Here is a 22,500-nt window from a genome sequence, read left to right as displayed (position 1 = left end):
CGAAGATTCTACTCGATTTGTTAAGCATGTGAACAAGTATCCCCCTACTGAAGGAATGGATTGTTTGCAGCTTATCAAGAAATCCGTTCTTAGACCTACCGGCGACCGGCTTCGCGAGACCATTTCGATCTACGCATGGCTAAGCTCTATTGGGCGGTGGCTTATCGAAGCACTACTTGATAAGATCAGTAATAAAAAGAAAGACCTGCCCTTTCGGTGAAGTTGCTTTCTTCTCTTACGACATTTCTCGATATTTCTAGTTGGATGAAAAGATCGCTCCTATTTAATAAGACATTAGATTCTCATTCATCAATAACTCGACTTCCAGCTTCTCGCATGGAAGGGTCCGGTCCGGAAGAAGAGGAAAAGGAGTTCACCTCAAATCAAGGCAACGCACGCTCAATCCATCTATCCTGTCTGATTGAGAAAGTCTTTAGGTTCCAGAGTTCCGACCTATAAAGGAGTGAAACCGCTTCCAAAGACTTAGCGATAGGGTAGGCCGTAGTGACTCAGATAGAAAGCTTCGGAGGAAGCTTTCTATCTTGCTTTCTCCTCCGTTGTGAAGGCTTTTCTCTCTGAAGGCATACCAAAAGCTCTTCCACGCCTAGCATCGTACTTTCCTCTACTCGTGTAAGGTAAGTCCTCCTTCTCTTAGGAGAATCACTCGCTGCAAGAAAATCTTTGATATGACCTATGAATATTTCGGATCTCTTTCTTAAAAGAATGCCTCTTTTCGAACTTTCTGATAGTTAGTAGTACCTAGCCAAACCAAAGGCTGGAAAGAGCGTTTAGACTACTTATACCCCTCACTGGGAATCAGAGAAAGGAGAGGATAGGACCGGTATTAGCATAATAGATGGCTTCCTAATCAGTAATTTGATGGTCTTCCGTAAAGACTTTCATGCGCACCTTCCTTCATAAGGACAGGTAACCTGGTAGGTGAGTCACTCTCCGCTAACCTGGTAGGTGGGACTAGCTCTACTTCTCTATTTCATAACACTAGCCCACCAGCGTACCTCATTGTCACTTCACCCCTCTCCTTTCAGTCGAGTGTCAGCTCCTTAGCTTTGGTTTTAGCCCCTTTTCATAATAAGGTATGCGCTTGATGTTGAAATTCTAGCTCTAATGATATAGTTCCTAGTCTTAGTTTATGTTTCTCACACCCGGCTGGCCTATCTCTCAAGCGAAACAGTTCAGGAGGTATTTCTCAATCAAAAGGGAGTCCGAGCACACTCCTTCGGGTACCATTCCTTACCTGTCGAGCTACTTTGTTCTTCTGGAAGTGAAAATCCCTATTGACCTTTGAGCAGGGTCAGGCTCTTGAGATTTTTGGGTATGACCAGCCATATTTGAAAGAAGGTGAATGGATAAGACGAATACTGGGATATTGAAATAGACGATCTCAATTTGCTAGAACTTAATTTGCCCCAACTTTTTTTGTTCTATAGCACAAAGCAAAGACTTCAATCTCATTATTATTTGGTCAATTTCGCATTAAGGCCTACCTTTTCTAGGTTCTAACAATTCAACCAAGTAACGTTATTCGAGTTAAACATATTTTAATCATATCCATATATCTGACTTGTGTTAACTTGCTCTTTGTATTTGGCCAAAAAAAATTAAGATCATGTGTTATTACTTATGCTGTTATATGTTGTGTTGTTTCTTGGGCACATATAACTAACTTATTGGCGCTAGGGTAATTTGATATGTCTGATTTGGCGGATGGTTTTGTAATGCCTAAACCTGATCAAAAATTTATGGTGCATCGTGGCGTGTAATATAATTATGTACGTGCGAATTTGATATGTTTGCTATGAGTAGATTATCTCAATGGGCATTTTCGCTATAGGTATTGTTTGTTGACTCCCATTCTTTTGCTTCTTTCATTGACGGGTTTGCTGGTTTTGATGTATCAGGATGTTTAAATATGTTAACATTTGATTCGTTTAACACCCGTTATAGTTGAGGTTCTTTTTAACAAATGTTTAATAAATTTTGAAGGATAAATGATTTGTTTGAAACGTTAAATAATCAGAAATTGTTATTGTAATTAAATGATGAACTCTTATTTTTCATCTTTCCTTATCGTGTTCATTGGACCGAGTATTTGGCCTTCCTCGTTGAAGGGACATGTGATTATTTGAACAGTCGTTTGAATTGCAACTCCCTCTGTTGCATGTGTTCATTGGGCGCGCGTTTCACTCAACTACATTTGTCACTTTTACAAGCAAACGTCAGAAGAACACAAGATGGCTGGCTTTAAAAGTTTGTTTTAATGTGGTTTTGCTTAGAATTATAGTTTTTCATCGACTTCGTAAATGGTACTTGTATATTTAACGTTTTATCTGATTTAGTGAAGATGTCACACCATTATTTCAGATGAGGTAACGATGATGATAAAGTAGTAGACTTGTAGAATTTTTTTATAACAACTTCTACACACTCATCTACTCCTATACATTATTTGAATTTTTACCATATTAATAACTAGATGTTTGGATTTGACTCTTCCGAGTTCCGGCTATTAAGTCGTCGGTCATCGATCTTGTCTCATGATCAACTCGTTAAACCTAAATTGTGCTAAAAAAGGCCTTAATAGAGCAACTTTTATGACGACTTGGTGGATGCTCTTTGATGTTTCAAAAATAATAATGTCTTCCTAATCAACAACATTCTGTTTTTTTTATTCTATTGTTAGTTTTTCGTTTATATGATTTGTCAATAGAAAAAAGATGTAACTTTAATTGAATAGAGTGGCTATTTATAACTAGTTTGTGATCGGTAGTTGTTGCTTAATATAATATTGTTATAATCACAACAATAAAAGTTAAGCTGCTACAGGGCGGCTCCAAGAAAGCAAAAAAAGTTTTGGGCCGAAGGCGAAATTTTTTTTGAGCTTTAAGTAAAAGAAATATTTTGTTAAGTTTAAAGGATTTCGTTTTTATATGGGTTTAGTTGGTTATAATTTGGGTTGTGTAATTTTTTTTGTATAAAAATAAGAGTAAACATGTCTAAAATAAGACTGGAGACCATGAGTAATACTTCTTTGCCACTATACCAAGCTAGTAGTTATGTAATTGAGTTTAACATTAAATATACATATTGTATTTAATAAAAATACATATATATATATATATATTTTAAATTCGGGCCTAACGGGGTGTCGGGCCTGTGGCCGCCAACCACTCTGCCACCCCTATGGGCCGAGCTGCTAGTGTTAAATTTCAACAAATTAAAAGAGAGAATAAAAAGTTATAAAGGTTGTCAAAAAGAGTTTAAACTAATTATGAAAAAAGTCGTAGGGTTGATTTGTTAGGTAAAAGAAACAAATATAAACTAAATCACCAAAACAAATTAAACTTTTAGAACTAAAACATTGTTGTTGTTATTATTATTATTATTATTATTATTATTATTATTATTATTATTATTATTATTATCTTTAAATAAGCTTTTTAGAAGTAAATCGTAGAACCAAAACATTACAACTAATATATGATTGCCGCCAATCTTACTAACCGCAAGCTGTACGTGCATGAAACTCAACGTTAGATCCCAACTGCCAGGGAAGAATGTAGATAAACGATCTCAACAAAAGCAGCCGAACAATGTGCATATTTATTATTATTATTATTATTATTATTATTATTATTATTATTATTATTATTATTATTTCTTTCTAAAACCGTTACATTTTCAACACTTGTTGTATAGTATATATATAGTTTATTCTTTACCAGATAATATATATTTCATTGGTTGCAATATTGTATCTAACAATAATTGATTAGAAAAGTATAATATACATAAAAACAAATTAATAAATAAGTGAAAGAACGTCCATAGAGAAGAATTGCATGTGCATTGTGGTTTAAAATTTCAAATCCATTTATGAACGTCACGTTCCTCTCATTAAAGCATGCAATTGTGGATATATTAAATCCAACCTAACAACTGTGTTAATCTAACAACTGTCAAAACTTACATTATTTGTTTTCTTTATTTACTCATTAATTAATCTATCAAAAAGAGTATAATTTAATCCAAGACATTCATATTACTACAGACAAAATTTTAAACTAACTTTTTTTCATTAAATAATAAAAAGCCATAAATACTATGTATTATATGTTAGTTAATACATATAATTTTATAATGATTATAATTGATTTTTTATAATTGATGGTTTGGCTTTTAGATTTTTTATAATTGATTGTTTCAGTTATAAATATTTCGGTTATTGGGAAATGATTCAATTAATTCGATCGATTAATCATTGGTTAACCGTCAACTTCTAATGTGGCTAGATCAAAATTGACTCCGATAAAAAGAAAAAAAAAATCCAATTTCCTGTCTCAAATAAAATTGTACCAATACCTTTATTAATAAAAGAGAATGTCGCGGTCCGATTCAGTCAATTTGGTTATTAATACAAATAAAAACCATAAATACGGAATTATTGGATAAGAGAATTACAATGGACCACTGCTTTTTCATTTATTTCAATTATTTTTATTGTATATCGATTAGTTATTTAGATTACAGTTCCATTATTCATCTATGATCTAGCGACTAGCGGTATGATGTTTGTCGCTACAAAAAGGACATTGTGGGATTGATTATTTACAAGTTAAAAGATTACAAGATTTTTATGTAGAAATTTTAAAAAATAATAAAACAGTTTCCTTATTCTTTTTTTTTTTTTTAATTTTTGTTTTGCTCTATGATATGTCATTGTCATATATAATCCATCAAACATTGATAAAACAAAAGAGTTTCAATTTATCAGGAGAAAACCACTAGACAAGCAGACGCACACTAAAAGTACTTATGTTCGTACAAGAAAACAAACATACAAAAGAAACCTGCTTTGTTTTCTTCAAACGTCCACATCTTAATCACGTAAACTACACCCATAATTAGGTGACTTAATTAATTAATCACCCACATAAAACAAAATACCAAAAAAAAAAATAAAAAAAAAATCCTAAAACCATCGAATCTTTCTTACATTTGACTTGTGCAAATGGTCGGCTTCGTGTGACAACTAAACAATCACCTGTTCAACGACGTCGTTCCGGTGTCCAATGAGGCAACCTTTGACTAAAATGTGATGACACCACTCTTGAGTCAAGTAGTTCCATTATTGGTGTAAAGTTTACACATCTTGGAACCTTGTATTGGTTTATTGATGCTCCTCTTGATATTGCATAGTCCATCAACTCTTCAAACGTACCATTTTTCACAACCCGATCTCCAACGCCCCGATCGAATTACACTCGACCCGACCCTGTCGGTAAACCGAGTTCAACGACTCCTCCATCGCCAAACAACAGTTTTCGAGCACTTCGTTGGTTGGAAAATACGACGAGTCTTTAGCTAGTAACTCCCAATAAATAACATAATGACCCGGGATTGTTTTTGTGTCCGCGTAGCTGGTGTACTCCACCACTGTCGTGTTGAACGCGTTCAGCAGTCTGGACGCGTTCTCCACCGCGGACTGCAACTCTGCCTCGTCCGTTTTGTCCGAGTCGATACTGAGAAGTACGTTTTGGCGTCGGACAAAACGGAACTGAGGTGCAGAGTTGTGGAACCCTGTGACTCTCAGGATGTCACCTACGCGGTACCTGCATAGGCCTGCGTAGGTGGTGATTACTAGCTCGTATTCTTTTCCGACTTCCACGTCAACCAGGTCAACCTGCTGGTCACTGGTCGACCCAGTTGAGGAATTCGTGTCGTGTGGGAGAAACTCGTAGTACGCCATGTTTGGCATGATGGTGTACGAAACTTCAGACGGTTTGCACATCGGGTTCAAGTTGAGCCCGAAGTAGCATTCGGATGAAGCGTACATGGTACAAACTTTAGGTAACCCCCCGCTATAATAATCCAAAGTCGGAATGTATTGAGCCATTGCGCCGGTTACAATAACTTCTAAATACTTCGTGTTAGGCCAAATTCGTGTAGTAATTCTTTCCCAATTTTCTTTTGAGCATTCGGATTCAATAAAGTCTGCAAGGTCTAGGTCCGCTCGTAGGACCCAGACCATGCATCCTCTGATATCCGAATCAGAAATCTTAGAATTAAGAGTTCCGGTTCGGATATCTTGTGCAAGTTCCCTCCAGTTCAGCTGGAGGAACCTGATGGCTCGCAAGAGCCCCGAAGCAAATATTGCACTGAGACGGAGTACTTGTTTATGCTCATAAAGACCACACAACATCTGCGAATACATGCTTTGAAACGAGTCGGGGCAAAGAATCGCCTCATTCGGGCTCGTGTACACATTATACGGGTCGAAGGCCCGGGTCTTGAAGTGGTCGCTTTTGTAGTAACTGGTTAAAACTGGTCGGGCCATTAACCCACCCGGAGTCTTGGTTTCGGACTTGACAAACAAAAAGTATAGTCCTTTTCCCTTGTCTAATCCAGGCATGTACCTATCATTAAAAACAATTTACTACCACGTTAGAAAAAAACCTGTCAAAGTCAACGGTCTAACACGTCAATATTTGATTGTCATTAATTATAAACTTACAAGTTCATCACTGGCATTAGCAGGCTGTAAAGTAGCTGGCGTCGATCCAACTCTTCCCGAATCGTCGCATGAGTTTCCGTTCACCCGCGGAGGTAGAGGTGCACAAATCGGTTTTTTTAAAAAAACCGGTTCGGTTATTAACCGGACCGGTTTTTTTGGCCCGGAAAAAAACCGGTTCGGTTAATAACCGGACCGGTTAATAACCGGTTTTTGTATGTCAAAACCCTAACCGGTCTAACCGGTTAGGACCGGTTTAGAAACCGGTTAGAACCGGTTAATAACCGGTTAACCGGTTTTTTTTTTAAAATAACCGGTTAATAACCGGTTTTTTTCATAATAACCGGTTTTAAAAAAAACCGGTTTTTCCATTAACCGGTTCGTTAACCGGTTTTGGATCTAAAACTTGTAACCGAAATACGAACCGGCGGTTTGTAAACCGGTCAAACCGGTTTTTAAAAAACCGGTTTTCGTAAAAACCGGTTTCCGGTTTAAACCGGCAAACCGGTTCCCCAACTGGTTTTTTTGACCATCTCTACGCGGAGGTACCCGAGCTGTTGAACAAAAAAATCAAGTCAAACTTGTTATGATGTAATGAATATTATTGTAAGTTTGTAACTTTTAGTATTTAGAGTTTTAATATCGAGTCCTCAGGCCTGATTTGTTTATTTCTATATATTGTAATCATTTATTAAATAGAATGAAATAAATTCTTTCTCATTTTATTAAAAATACTCACCTAGTGAGAAATTTGGAAATCGGGTGAGATGAAAGAATCGGAGACCTATCGCCATTGGCGATACGTTGAATAATAGGCTGAAGATCCTCATAAGTCACCATGGGAATCTTTGAGTTAAAAGATTCCCTATCAGTAGCACCGTCAAGGCAGTACTGACGGAGATACTCAGTCTCAGCATTGCGACCGAGAATCTCCGCCAGTACATTTTTCTGAACGGTGTTCGCGTTTCTCGTCATCTCTTCGATAAACCGAAGCGCCTTGGTGTCTTTCTCACACGCCGGCGGTCCCAAAGGCGAACACAAAGCATCAACCGCCATCGAGTTACAAAAAAAATATTACTGTTATATTAATATTAAGGTAAAAAAAAATGTTATAAAGCAAGAGAAGGTGTTTTGTTTTGTTGATTTATATTGGTTTAAACTTTAAAGAAAGAGTAGTTTGTGTTTTGAAATGAGGAGAGTGAGGAGTTTATATAGGAATTGTCACGTGACATGTCACGGTGGGGCCCAGTGGAACTAGGAAGGAAGGTAGGTGACGAGAGGTGAGTCGTGGGACAAATTAGTAATTATACATGAACTGATGAAAAGAGTGGATGTGGGTTGTAAAGGGGACAGGTGGGACCAGTACAGGTATAATTAGGAGACACGTGGGGCCAAGTTGGCACACGTCAGTCCAACGACTCTGCTGTTTTCCGGTGACATTGTTGCCCGGTGATAACGATGGCTTGCCGGCGTACTCGACAGTTTACGCTGTTGCATACGTCGTACGTGGGGGAAACCAACACAGATTTGTCAACTACACTTAAAAAAATCATGATAAATATGTATTTGGTTTAAATTACGATAATATATAATGGGACACAGATTTAAATTATGATAAACCAACACATGTCGGGTTACCTTTAGCCAATAGAAACCGTGTACAGAGTACTCGACTTTACTTAGTTGGTCGTTTCAATAATAATAATAATAATAATAATATGGTTTTTTAATTAAGCTTATGTGAATTTCCTGTCGAATTCACTCGAAGGGAGGTTTATTTTATGACAGGCTGACGTTCTTGTATAGACTTTACTGGAGTGTCCTCCCTTGTTAGGTTTAGGGACACCTAGCTTATGGTTAGGCAGTCCATGTTGAAGGGGGAATCAGAAAAAAAAAAAAAAAAAAGCTAAACGTGAGAAAACTTGTATCGAGAATCAACATCTCTCGATTCCGTTTTCTTTTAATACATCCGGGTCCCTTGCCTCCGAAGCTATTACGTTTTTTAAAAGAATTTAGTGGGTCGTGCACAGTAACTTATTGATGCCAAAGAACTATAACTTTGTTTTCAATATGATCGGTTTTGTCATTTAAAAGGGATGACGATGTAGCTTGTTGGCAGCTTACTTACCTCTTTGTTGTAATTAGATCATTTTGTTCGATATGAATTGTTTTTCATTAAAAAAAAGTTTGTAAGTAACGAAAACATATATATGGTTTTTGGTTATTAATAAATTAGAAGTATCTTTAAGCTACATGTGTTGATAAGATAACACATGCAACATTGTACCGTTCATTTGCCTAACATTTTGTCTACTTACGTTATACCGACCAAATAATAGTTATGATTTGATAGTTTTGCATAAATCCAGTTATGAAAAGTTGTAGGGTTTAGATTGTTTTAACCGTATTTATATATTTGTAAATGTAGAAATACAAGATTTTATGATTAAGTTGAGTGTATGCTTGGATGTTAAGTACAATTATAAATTATAATGGATGGGTTGCAAACGTAGCTCAATTTTTATTTAGAATGAGAATATACAACTCAAATAACATAAATACCCCTTCGTTAAAGTAAACAAGTTTATTTTTCATTAACTCCATTATGTCGTAAATGGGTATTGGGATGAAATGGGACAATGGATTGCGGGTTACCTAAAATCTGGAAGGGCTTATTGGTGATGAATGAGTGAATGTATGATATACAATGTTCAATATTGCGTGTTTTTACTGTTTTATCATATCGAACATAATTACTTTGTTTAGTTTTGTACATGCAACACCGAGCTTTAGAATCGTGATACGATTAATGCTCTTACAATCCAGACCTAGAATCGAAGACAAGATGACGAGGCATCGCTAAAACCTCGGTGATCACATCCGGGTGAAAGGTTCATGTATGATATTATTTGATTTGGTTTTGTTCATATATTTATGATTGAATTTCTAACCCGTTAAGTTATGTTTCATTCAACTTGAGATTTAAATAGTTAAATGATTTGATTGTGTTTTGATTACCGTGAATCATTTTCATTCGATTTTGGTTCCTTTACATCATTAACCGTTTGATACTATTTTGTGTTCTTGCATAGAGTGATAGTTGTGTTAATAGAAATAAGTTCGGCCACATAAATGTCACTTAATTGTTGAACCTGAATCCCGGAGTGGTCAATGTTTTCTCCAATTGATTTTTACAACTTAAATTTAATGGCCTTTTCAACAACATTCATAATCAATTTCTTATATTCAGCTTGATATGGTTTGTCCACTTTAGATTAATATACAAATAACATTTTTTCATTGGTTCCCTGTGGATACGACAACCCTACTTTCTATACTACACTCTAAGGTAACTAAGAACACATCTTTACTATATTTTTATTTACATTCGACACATCGAATAATTGGTTAACGGATCATCGATAAATGAGTTTGCAATCGGTCGTGGTGTGAGACGGTGGGATCCACTTTCCCCAATCTTGTTCATCATCACAATGGATTGGCTAAATGTTATGAGACAAAAAGGAAATGATAACTTCTTCTTCAGATGTGTTATCCAAACACCTGAATATTTTTTATTATACTATTTAAATTTTATGTAAGAAAGTTGCGAAAATAGGTTCCATACTCTTTTTTTTAATTTAAAAACCATGTAATATGACATGATAAACATCGCATGATGTGCTAAAGTTTACATTAGTTAGTCATACTGAAGTAAGTTTAAACAAATGATAAATAGTTATCTTAGAGTTTGATATTAGTAACTAGTTAATTATATAGTTTATTAAAAAAATATTATTCTTGTACAACTCGAGAGTTGAATATAAACACAAACATTGAGAAGATATACATACAAAGATACGCAAAAATTATAGCTATGCCTTTGTTTCACATATGAAATTCAAATTTCACATGTGAAATTTCGTTAAATGGAATGTTCTTGCAACGTAGAGTTCACTGAAGCAACGTACTTTAAATTGACTCAATCAGTGTAAGACATAAGGTGTTGAGCATAGAGTATTGCAGCCTAACGAATGTGCTATACGTTGATCAACATACTCTATACTCAGGCCTGTATTTTTTTATATTCTTAATCCTTGCTTAAGTTTTGCAAATCGTCATGGTTATTTTCAAGTTTGTTTAGCAGCTATAATCATTCAAAAATACAAATTTAAGTGCCTATAGATTCTGAAACCTTGTTTTTTTTTCTCATGAAACCTCATAATTTCATTATGTAATGCTATTATACCCATAATTCAAATGTGTTTTAATTAATATAGTATATTACAATAATTGTAAAATAAAATTATAGGGTATAAGGTTTATTACTTAAAGATAAACTATAATGGTTATTTTGTACTTTTACTTATAATCTAATAGAAGAAAACATATGATTTACAATAGAAGCTTGTAAATTAAGCTTGTAAGTATAAACCATAGAAAGAAAATACAATAAAAAATAATTGTCAATCAAGTATCAACGTTACCCACTTGCTAACCACCAATCAAAAGCCATAAAATTAAATAGTAGTTGTGAGTGGGAGAAATTTTTGCAAAATAACATATAGGTAATTTCTTCCTGGATTTGTATCTTCTCGTAATTTTTGTAAAACATATTTCTTATAAAATTTTAGCCTTTTGTTTTTATAAAATCTTATAGGCTTTAAAATATTAAGTTTATTTGTATAGCAATATTTATGAGTAATTATATATGATGACATGTTCACTTTAGCTCAAAGATTCGTTGACTAGTGATTTGTTATTGGTGAATAGTTTGTCGATATACGAAATTTGTCTTAGAGTGTTACAGTTGATCCATGGTCGAATTGTGGCACGACTATCAAAATCACTGTTATTTACTTTTTATTTCACAATCATTGATATTTAAGTTTTTTGTTTGTCTCGACGCGATCTTGTTGACTACAATCTTGCTGCTATCTTTGGATGAATAGGAAACTAAAGATGACTTGGTCGATTTGTGACATCAACCATGTTAGTATCACACATTCTTAAAATTTAACTTAATGTTGACTGGTTGATCCATCTAATGAAATATGATTTGTATGTATATTGAGATATCTTGACATAGTATTTGCTTATATCTTTTTAATTTGTATTGGTTAAAGTTCTAAAATACTATTAATCATACCTAATTGCTAAATTAAGAAGCTATACTAATAAAATAAATTCATTTACATTATTGTGGCGGTTGATTAACAATTGAACCCGAATCTTATATAATTTATTATTTACATAGAGAATCTTACTTGTGCTAATTGCATGTTTCTTGTTATAATGAAATAATTTATCTAATTATATTTTAAATTAATGGAATATTAATGGGCTAAGATAGATCATATGGCGGGTTAATTAAAAAACCGGTAGTGTAGGTAGGCTAATTGGTTAATTGTATAAAAGTATATTTTAAGGATTAAAAAACATTAGAGTTTCTTGATTTTGTGATTATTTAATTAACTTGGCCTGGACTTGCAAAGGTTGGAATCAAATGTTTTTATATCCCCTAAACATCAAGTACAAACTGTCTTCTCATTATTCCAGTTACAAAAGGTTTAAAACAATTAATAGTTTTATTGATGGATGATGTCAAGAATTTTCATTGAACTGATCAAGCTTGTAGACATATACTAAAGTTAAACTCATAGACATGAACGTTACATAGTTAACTAGGGTCGTGTCGTATTTCAAAAGACACGTTGAGCGCAATATAATTTTTTTATAATTTAAAATGTATATCCTTCCACTAAGTAGGTTACAAATTTAACTAATTTTTGTATATATTAACAAAAACATGTAAGACGAACGAACCACATGACATTCGCATTTTAAACTCAACTCAACTCATGTGATGTGATCTTTCATCATCAAGTTGTTTTAATTCTTAGAGCTTCTTTAATTGATGCTCTTGAGAGAGAGAGAGAGAGAGAATGTTGATAGATAAGAAGAGAGAGTATGAAACGGAGGACGGGAGGAGAGAGGGTGAGTGTGTTGATGTTCTTGGATAAGGAAGTCTAAAACTGGGCTTTGTGATAAAGAGATGAAAATTTGTGTTTTTGAGAGAGAAAGAGTGTCATTAAAGGTACGCTTTGAAACTGAAAATCTTCATCGGTTTTTATGTCCACTATTAGGCTGTGTGTTATAGGCATTCAACGGAGCCGCAAATGGATGAATTCATTGTATCATATCGTGCCACATGACGCTGACCGGGCCTAACCCATCACCCATTTTCATTCGCTTCACCCTCGTTGTGGTCCACTAGACATTTGCGCGAGCCAAACCCATACTTTTTCTTCATTTGCTTGGGCTAACTGGCGAAATTCATCCGTTCATGACAATCGCTGAAGCGTGACCATTGTGGTGTGCTCGAGCCAAGTGGATGAATTCATTCGTTCACGACTCCGTTGAATGTCCACAACACATAATCTTATCATATAATTGAAGTTGATTAATGTCAATAGAGGGAATTTTATCTCCCTTGTAATATGATTATTACTAGACGCAAAGTCACTTAAATTTCGCAATACCATAAATACTTAACAAAAACGTATAAAACTAGTTTATCACCTATGTATTTCCACATCTAAAATTTAACACACATAACACATTAAATACAAGGAAAAGCAAAATCACATGTCAATTAATTACTCATTAAAACAAAATCACATCACATGTTAATTAATATTTCTTTGTCATAAAAAAATAAACTTATATTTTTTAAATAGAAATAAGATTATTGTTAAATATTGCTTAATTTTAAAGCAAGATTGTTATTATTTTTTCTTCGTTCTGTTAACAAAATATATACGCAACAAACTTACAAACCTCATGAGGAGTTGGCTTTTCCGCTTTTGAATCTTTTAGTATGATCTAAGTCACCGTATAACTTCAAACGATGATCACGATAGTATATATGCATGCATGTCACCATTTTTAGTTCAATTGAAAGACAAAAGGAGAACATCATTTTGTCTGGTTATTTGGTTGGAACATCATGTTAAATCATAGATCTCTTGCTGTTTCTAAAAAGTAATGAATTTTAAACAAATTACTTTTGATATCTTGGTTAGTTTTTAATAGGAAAAGTGGTTCAAAGGCCATGACCCATCAACAAACCCACCCCAAAAGATAAACATTAGTGGGACATGTGAAGAGACTTGACCTTATGGTTGATAAAGCATATTTGGTAAAAGGGGTGCCACTCTATAGACAAGGTTACGACTTGATCACATTTGGATTAGCTTAAGGTCATTGTCATGGTTGGTTTATCTAACACTTTGTTTTTTTCGTACATGTTCATTTAATATTGGTGAAACATTGTGTCATCATGGTAACTATTATTTGTTAATTAGAGGGTGGATTGAAAGATCAATTAGTTAATTAATATGTTTAATGTTTGTTTAGCAATGTGTCCTACAATATTAGATGTTCTTGTTGGTTTCTTCTATTCTTCTTACACTGAACTTCTTACAATTGTTTGCCGCGAAAAACGGTGGATCTTGTGATCTTTGTTTATGGAGACACGTCTACTTTTGAGAAATTTACAAATTCTTAACTATGAGACTCTTGTTTGGAACTTGAAGCCAAAATTTGTTTGTAAACTTAAGTTCACTAATTATGAATTCAAGTTTCAAACCCAATGTATCAAAAACCAATCTTCACCTCCTATGAAAATCTAAGTAACGACATTGTTTTCACTATACAACACATGCATATATATTTTTTGAGCTTGCAACTCATCTTTAAAAAACTTACCTTGTCTTCCGTATTCTAAGTTAATGATGGTTCACAACGGTTCATTAACCCTTTTAGAGATGTTCCAAGTTATGACTTCTTTCTTAGGGTGAAACTGAAAACATACGCATAGACAAAGCCATTACAACAGGTTTGACTGTTAATTTGTGGTATGAATGTAATATGACAATTGACAAAAGAACCCCCCCCCCCCCCCCCCCTCTCTTTACTCTTTCAACAAAAGGCAAACATTTAAGTGTTTAAGAGATTTTGTTTGTTACTGGGCCAAAAATGAAAAAGAAAACTTCTGTATTATACTTCTATTGTAAAATGATAAAAAAAAAATATATATTCTTAAAATTCCATTGATATTGGGTGTAAAAACTTATCATTAATTACTTAGATAAAAGTGAAGCTGAAAATCTGATATATTTACTACTTGCATAGTTGCATTTAAACATTTGAGCAAATTACCAAAATAGCTCATCTCATGAAAGAGAAAATAACAAATAGCCTGCGAGATTTGAAATTCCCAAAATAGCTCTTCAAATCTCACGTGACTTTTTGTGGACGAATCAGATTCTGCCAAGTGTGTTCCACTCCCACCTACCACGATATTTTTCATCCCAAATCTGTCGGAAACATAACTTTTAACACCAAATATAACCTGAAAAAAACCAACTGTAACGTGATGTTTCAAGCTGTTTTTATCGGCAACGTGAGTTTTCAAATAAGATGAATTTGAAAGGTTTTTTGAAATTCATCTCCTTAGATGAATTTCAACCTCCGAGACGATTTTCAATTAAAATTCATTATCTTCTTCTATTGTAAACCTCTTTCAAAACTTTTGTATGTTTTTCATATCATCACAACCATCTTCTTCTTCTCCCACTCCCGTATGAAGTTGTTCGGGTTGGGTTGTTCATCTACTTCTTGGTCGTGAATTCGGTGGCCTTCTCAACCTTGCGTAAATCTGAATCTGATTTGATAATTAAAAATTAGTTTGTTATTATTTTCAATTAGTTGTCAATGAGTTACAAACTTTCAATGATGTGTTTATTTCTTGATATTTGTTTTCAGATGGTTGGGTTAAAGTGCCGGCAACCAATGTCGAGGATCTGCGATTTCCAACCACTTGCTGGGTTAAAGTGCCGCCAACCAATGGCTGGGTTAAAGTGCCGCTTGATTTAGGTTGAACCAATGTCGAGGATCTTGTTAACGGCGAGGTCTGCTATTTCCTCCGTTGTGGATGGTAGATGTGATAAGTTTAATTGTTTTTTTTATTTTTGCGGTTTACAATAATTTTGTTAGTAATTAGTTGTTCTTTTAATAAATTTCAGGTTTATCTTCCAATAAGTGTTGAACTAATGTCTATTTTTGGGAAACATATTTTTGGGAAACACTTTAACGTACCACATTTAGACCGGGTATAATTAAACGTTGAACATATATTTGGGCCATCTTTTAACGTATAACATAAATTTGTTTCTTATTTTATCGGGCCCACCAATAACTGACATAGAACATATTTTTGGGAAACTTTAACGTACAACATATAATCCGGATACATTTTATCGTTGAACATATATTTGGGCCATCTTTTAACGTATAACATAAATTTGGTTCTTATTTTATCAGGCCCACTAATAATTGACATGGAACATATTTTTGGGAAACTTTAACGTACAACATATAATCCGGATACATTTTAACGTTGAACATATATTTGGACCATCTTTTAACGTATAACATAAATTTGGTTCTTATTTTATCGGGCCCACCAATAATTGACATGGAACATATTTTTGGGAAACTTTAATGTACAACATATAATCCGGATACATTTTAACGTTGAACATATTTATGGGCCATCTTTTAACGTATAACATTAACTTGGCTGTTATTTTATCGGGCCCACCAATAATTGACATGCAAACATACAAAAGGTTTGAAAGAGGTTTACAATAGAAGAAGATAATGAAGTTTAATTGAAAATCGTCTCCGAGGTTGAAATTCATATGAAATTCATCTAAGGAGATGAATTTCAAAATAACTCAAAATCCATCTTATTTGAAAACTCACGTTGCCGATAAAAACAGCTTGAAACATCACGTTACAGTTGATTTTTTTCAGGTTATATTTGATGTTAAAAGTTACGTTTCCGACAAATTTGGGATGAAAAATATCGTGGTAGGTGAGAGTGGAACACACTTGGAAGAATTTGGTTCGTCCACGAAAAGTCACGGGGAATCTCACAAACTCACGTGTACGTGAGATTTGAAGGGCTATTTTGGGAATTTCAAATCTCACATGCTATTTGTTGTTTTCTCTCTCATGAAATGGACTATTTTGGTAATTTGCTCTTTAACATTTTCAAAAACTGTATAATCTATATTTTATAACTTATATACATCTTCGTGAACATTTTCATAAACGTTTTTAAATAAAATGTCACGAAAATCACTTGATGCGCTTGAGTAATATACATAAGTTAGAAGGATAATTATATAGCTAAAATTAATTATATAACTAACTTACGTATGTGCTTTTATGATTTTTATAAATGGTTATATAACTGTGGTAAAATTTATGGAAGAAAGCCCGTACATGGAGGCGTAAGGATCAGAGGAAATGTGGTTGACATTCTTGTACCGACAACGTAGTGTTTGATGTTACCAGTCAAATGCAGCCCAACAACATATCAACACTTTGCTTTCTCTTAAGATAAAATCACGTTTTCTTTTACAACACATTTTTTCCATACCAAACTTTTCACGAAAAATCATCAAAATAAACCATCTACCAATATAAATATAGGAAGTCTTTAAAATCTAAAGACTTTATGAATATGAATTGAATTGAGGATCTCATAACTTGATACATCGATAAAATATCAAAGCTTTAGAGGCTTAATTAGATAGACGAACGCACTAATGGACCGCTTATTTCGTGGCATATTTTAGAGGAAGCGTCTACACAACCGTCTTCTAAGAGGAAACATCTAAAACCTAGACGTTTACAATGAAACGTTTAAATATGCACACGAAGCGCCTATGATCAGAGGAAACATATGAGCCCTAGATGTTTCATTTGGCTTAGACAACTTAGACAGCGGCTCCAATTATTTTAGATCTTTCTGTAGGTTTCTTAGATGCTTCATACGATTTTTAAGCATTTCCTTTTAATTTATTTTTCTAAGTTTACTTAATTTAGACGGTTTGTACAATTTTTAGACGGTTTAAACATTTTTAGATGCTTCGTATAGTTTTTAGACGTTTTATACAATTCTTAGACGTATCCTACACTTTTCAGATGTTTCTTTACACTCTTAAAACAATTTGTACATTTTTATACGCTTCATACGAAAACGTATAAAAATTATACGAAACATTTAAAAAAACGTGTAAAATGTCTAAAAAATGAACAAACCGTCTAAAAAGTTGTACGAAAGTGTCTAAAAATGTACAAAAATTGTACGGAAACGTCTAAAAAGTGTATGAAGCGTCTAAAAACTGTACAAAACGTTTAAAAATGGTACGGAAACGTTTAAAAATTTTAGGAAGCGTCTAAAGATTATACATAAGCATCTAAAAAAAATTACGGATCGTCTAAAGACGTACGAAAAGTCTATAAACAAACTTAGAATAAAAAACAAATTAAACGTCTAAAAATCGTACGAAGTGTCTAGAAAACGTACGAACACTGATGGTTGGTCAGTTTGTATATATTTAAGTTTGTTTATTTACTAGTTTTAGTCGTTTATTGTACGAACTTTGGTACTTCATACACGCGTGTTATATTTCAGGTCACAAGTACTAAAAGCTGCTATTTTGGACCTGTATGAGCACGGAGTGAAGGCCCAGGATGTCTAGCACGCAAAACAACGCAAGAAACCTTGGTTGCCGATGAAGACTCCCATCGCGGTACGCGATAGGAGAGGCTGAAGGCTCATCGTGTATCACGATGGGATTAAAATATAATATCGGTGATCATATCGCCATGGACCCCAGAAGATCCCATCGTGTACCGCGATGGGTGGGAAAAACGCAGAATTTAGGATTTTTGTTAAAATACGTTTTTGACGACCCTATTCGAATCTATCACTTTCCTGAGCAGTTTTAAAGGCAAGAGAGACAAATTTCTTCCTACCGATTCGTCCATAGATCATATATATGTTTTATTGTCACACCCCCATCTTAAGCCTAGGTTGTGCGACTCGATAGTTGGTACCACATTTGTAAATAAATCAGAGTTACGGGTTATTAGCGGAAGTCTTTATAAAACATGTGGATTTAAAGATAAAATATTTACATTACAAAAGATGGAACGAAAGTTCCTATAAGTTTACTTGTTTAACAAAATCATCATATTTTAATATTAAACAAAATTATCCGAACCATCGGATTCTTGAGCTCTTCGTCCTTCAAGCTCTATTCTTAGTTACCTGCAAAATCTTATAAAAATACTTCAGCAATGATTGCTGGTGAATATGCTGACGCTAAAATATTTTCTTTTACTTTGTTACCCCTCGAGGGTAACGCAAGCCTCGGCATATCTTGGCATAGGAATAACAAAGTTAAAACAACATCATTATAAACTCGAGTCTCTACACTAGGTAACCCTAGCAAAACACCGCAGCGTTTCGACGTACTTAGGTGCCATAAATATACACAAGGTCATTCTCACTTGAACTTACTTTGATTCGGCCCATCGTGGCTAGAGGTCGTGACCAGGCGTGGTGCGATGTGCCCACCGCATTCCACATATGTAAGGATCCATACAAACGTATACTACAGCCTGATGGCTAGGCTCATACTCTTATTTACAATGTTTTTAGAGACACGTGGCCTCATGTAAAGTTTTCACACATAACACATTTATTTGTTTGAAAACAAGTTTGTAAAAAAGTGGGGCGTATTCACCTTTGAATGGGATCGGTTTCCAACACCGTCCTTGAGTCTCTATCTTGCTATCTCGCACCTATAGTACCTTTAGTCTTTATTTTAGTTAGTTGGATATACAATCCGGCTTAAGACCTTTAGTCTTTATTTTACCTCGATGAACCTTTAGTTCATTTCTCAATTACTTGAAAACCTTTAGTTTAAAAGTATTGTTTATAAACCTTTAGTTTATTATAAAAACCCTACGTTTCTTCTTCCTTAAAAACGTATTCTTTTCTTTATTATTTAAGAATACTCATTATACTTAAATAATAATAATTATAACAAAGAACTCATATAACACATTTATACATATACATTTCGTTTCTTTCTTTCTTTGCTTTGTTATATCATTTATTCTCGATGTATAGTATATTTTCGACTTAGGGTATTAAGCCTTTAATATAATATTATATTATATTCATTTGACATTACGCCTAACCTTTTTGGCGTTTTTGGAAACCCTAAGGATTTGAGCAGCACTCCCACGCCACTTGATCAACACTTACTTACGCCAAACAAAATCACCAATCTTTATCGCTCTTCGGCATGCTTCTCGAGGCACCAACAATTCACGGCACGCACTTCGAGATGATCATCGGGATGTAAAAACAGCACCACCTTCTTGTTCGAGATGTCTTCGAGGAGTGGTACGAATATCGAGGCATGGCACGGGAATCGAGGAATTGGGCACGGTTTTCGAGGTGGATCGGTGGCACGAACTTCGAGGTATAGTGGGAGAGTAGCGAGAAGATTGTATGTTTGTTTTTGGTGTGAAAATGTGAAGACCCGAGGCTGCTATTTATAGGCATTTTCTGGAATCCCATCGCGGTACGCGACCGCCTTCAGGGCACCCGTCGCGTACCGCGACGTAGCCCTGGTGACGCAGACAGTAGGTCTGCCACGTGTCGCCACGTGGCAAACGGTGTGCCACGTGTTGACACGTGGCGGACGTCGTGCCACGTGTGGCCACGTGTTGGGACACGTGGCGACCGATGTGCCACGTGTGGACACGTGGTGAAAAGGTGTCAGACGTGTCTGTCCACGTCATCGCGGTACGCGATGACGCTGGCTCAACATCGATCGCGTATCGTTGTTGACCTCTTCTAGAAACTTTGACCAAACCCCATCGCGGTACGCGATGGGCTTGTCTTTTGTCCCGTCGCGTAGCGCGATAGAACAAGGAAACATAATTTTCATTTTAACCCTTAGCGTTTGGAATTTGGCAGAATTAGTCCCTTAACTTTGGAAACTTGACATTTTTGGACCAAAATTCCCATGATGTTAACATCCTCCCCACCTTGAAATAAATCTCGTCCTCGAGATTGCTTCACAAGAATAAGTAGGGGTATTTCTTTCTCATTTCGGACTCGAGTTCCCATGTATACTCGGGTCCCCTTCAGGAATCCCATTTTACTTTCACGATTTTCAAGGTTCGTCTTTTGAGTTTCTTTAATTTTGAATCTTCGATTTGAATTGGGCGTTCTACGAATTTTAAGTTCTCGTTAATTTCAACATCTTTTAACGGCATTGCTAAAGATTCGTCGGCTAGACACTTTCGCAGATTTGAGATATGGAATACGTCGTATATCCCTTGCATTTCCTCGGGTAGTCGCAAACGATATGCAACGGTACCAATTCGTTCAAGTACCTCGAAGGGTCCAACGAATCGAGGACTTAACTTTCCTTTCTTGCCGAAGCGGACTACGCCTTTCCATGGCGAAACTTTCAAAGAACTTTATCACCGACACTAAACTCTAACGGCTTACGACGGACATCGGCGTAACTCTTTTGGCGATCACGTGCCATTTTAAGTCGTTCACAGGATTGAATGACTTTGTCGGTGGTTTCTTGAACTATCTCGGGTTATCTCCAGTTTCAGACCAACACACGGGCGTTCTACATTTCGACCATACAACGCCTCGAATGGTGCGGCTTGTATACTTGCATGATAACTATTGTTATACAAATATTCCATTAGGGGTAAGTGGTCATCCCAACTTCCACCTAAATCTATCACACAAGCTCGAGTATATCTTCCAACGTTTGAATAGTCCTTTCGCTTTGCCCATCGGTTTGCGGATGATAGGCACTGCTAAGGTTAAGCTTTGTACCGAGTGCTTGTTGGAAGCTATTCCAAAAATGAGACTTGAAACGGCAGTCTCGATCAGAAATTATGGACAGCGGTACTCCATGCAATGCGACAATGTTGTTTACATATATACGCGCTAATCTATCCATTGAGTACGACTCGTTGATAGGTATGAAATGTGCGAACTTTGTTAGACGGTCCACAATCACCCATATAGCATTATGTTGTCGAGTCGTTTTAGTGAGCTTGGTAATGAAATCCATAGTAATCAACTCCCACTTCCATACGGGAAGTTCGGGTTGCTGAAGCAATCCCGAAGGCTTTTGGTGTTCAGCCTTGACTTTCAAACACGTCAAACATTTTGCCACATGCGAAGCGACATCCCTTTTCATCCCATTCCACCAATAGTTTGCTTTCAGGTTATGGTACATTTTGTCGCTTCCGGGATGCATCGTATATTTGGATTTATGGGCTTCGTTTAAGATTTTCTCACGCAATCCTCCCACAATTGGTACCCAAATTCGGTTTTCCATTCTAAGAATACCATCATCACCCTTGACTAACGAGTCAATGGTGCCATTACGTTTTTCGTCGGAGATTTGGTTCTCGTTGATCGCTTGAGTTTGAGCAGATTTGATTTGGTCAATAAGATCGATTTGAAGTTCTAGCCTTAACGCTCGGACTCTTTTGGGCTTTTCATGTTCTTTGCGACTTAAGGCATCGGCCACGACGTTGGCTTTGCCTTCATGGTAGACGATCTCACAATCGTAGTCATTGAGTGTCTCCATCCATCGTCGTTGGCGCATGTTGAACTCTTTTTGATCAAAGATGTGTTTCAAGCTCTTATGATCGGTGTACACGGTAAATCTTACTCCATAGAGATAGTGCCTCCATATCTTAAGTGCAAAGATTATGGCGCCTAACTCTAGATCGTGAGTCTGATAGTTCTTTTCGTGTACCTTCAATTGACGAGAGGTGTAAGCGATTACTTTCTTTCGTTGCATTAGTACACATCCCAAACCAGAATGGGACGCGTCACTAAAGATAACAAAATCCTCAGTACCTTCTGGCAAGGCCAGTATAGGTGCTTGTGTGAGTCTTTGTTTGAGTATATCGAACGCCTCTTGTTGCTTTGGTCCCTATTCATACTTGATGTTCTTATGAGTTAAGGAAGTTAGGGGAACAGCGAT

General features: G+C 35.4%; 1 pseudogene across 1 annotated transcript; it reads right to left on the bottom strand.

Moving 5' to 3' along the window:
* Nucleotides 1–4,765: 4,765 nt before the first annotated feature.
* On the bottom strand, nt 4,766–7,585 carry LOC143616651 (putative indole-3-acetic acid-amido synthetase GH3.1; annotated as a pseudogene). Its single transcript, XR_013150696.1, has 3 exons — nt 7,263–7,585; nt 6,533–6,630; nt 4,766–6,434 (listed from the first exon to the last, which is right to left on the bottom strand). The product of XR_013150696.1 is annotated as a putative indole-3-acetic acid-amido synthetase GH3.1 (transcript).
* Nucleotides 7,586–22,500: the final 14,915 nt, after the last annotated feature.

Source organism: Bidens hawaiensis, unplaced genomic scaffold (genome assembly GCF_021521415.1).
Source record: "Bidens hawaiensis isolate Kalapana, Puna unplaced genomic scaffold, B.hawaiensis_p1.1 tig00048423_1, whole genome shotgun sequence".
Lineage (NCBI taxonomy): Eukaryota > Viridiplantae > Streptophyta > Magnoliopsida > Asterales > Asteraceae > Bidens > Bidens hawaiensis.
Note: the sequence above shows the minus strand (reverse complement) of the source record. Positions and strands in the feature narration are given on the sequence as shown.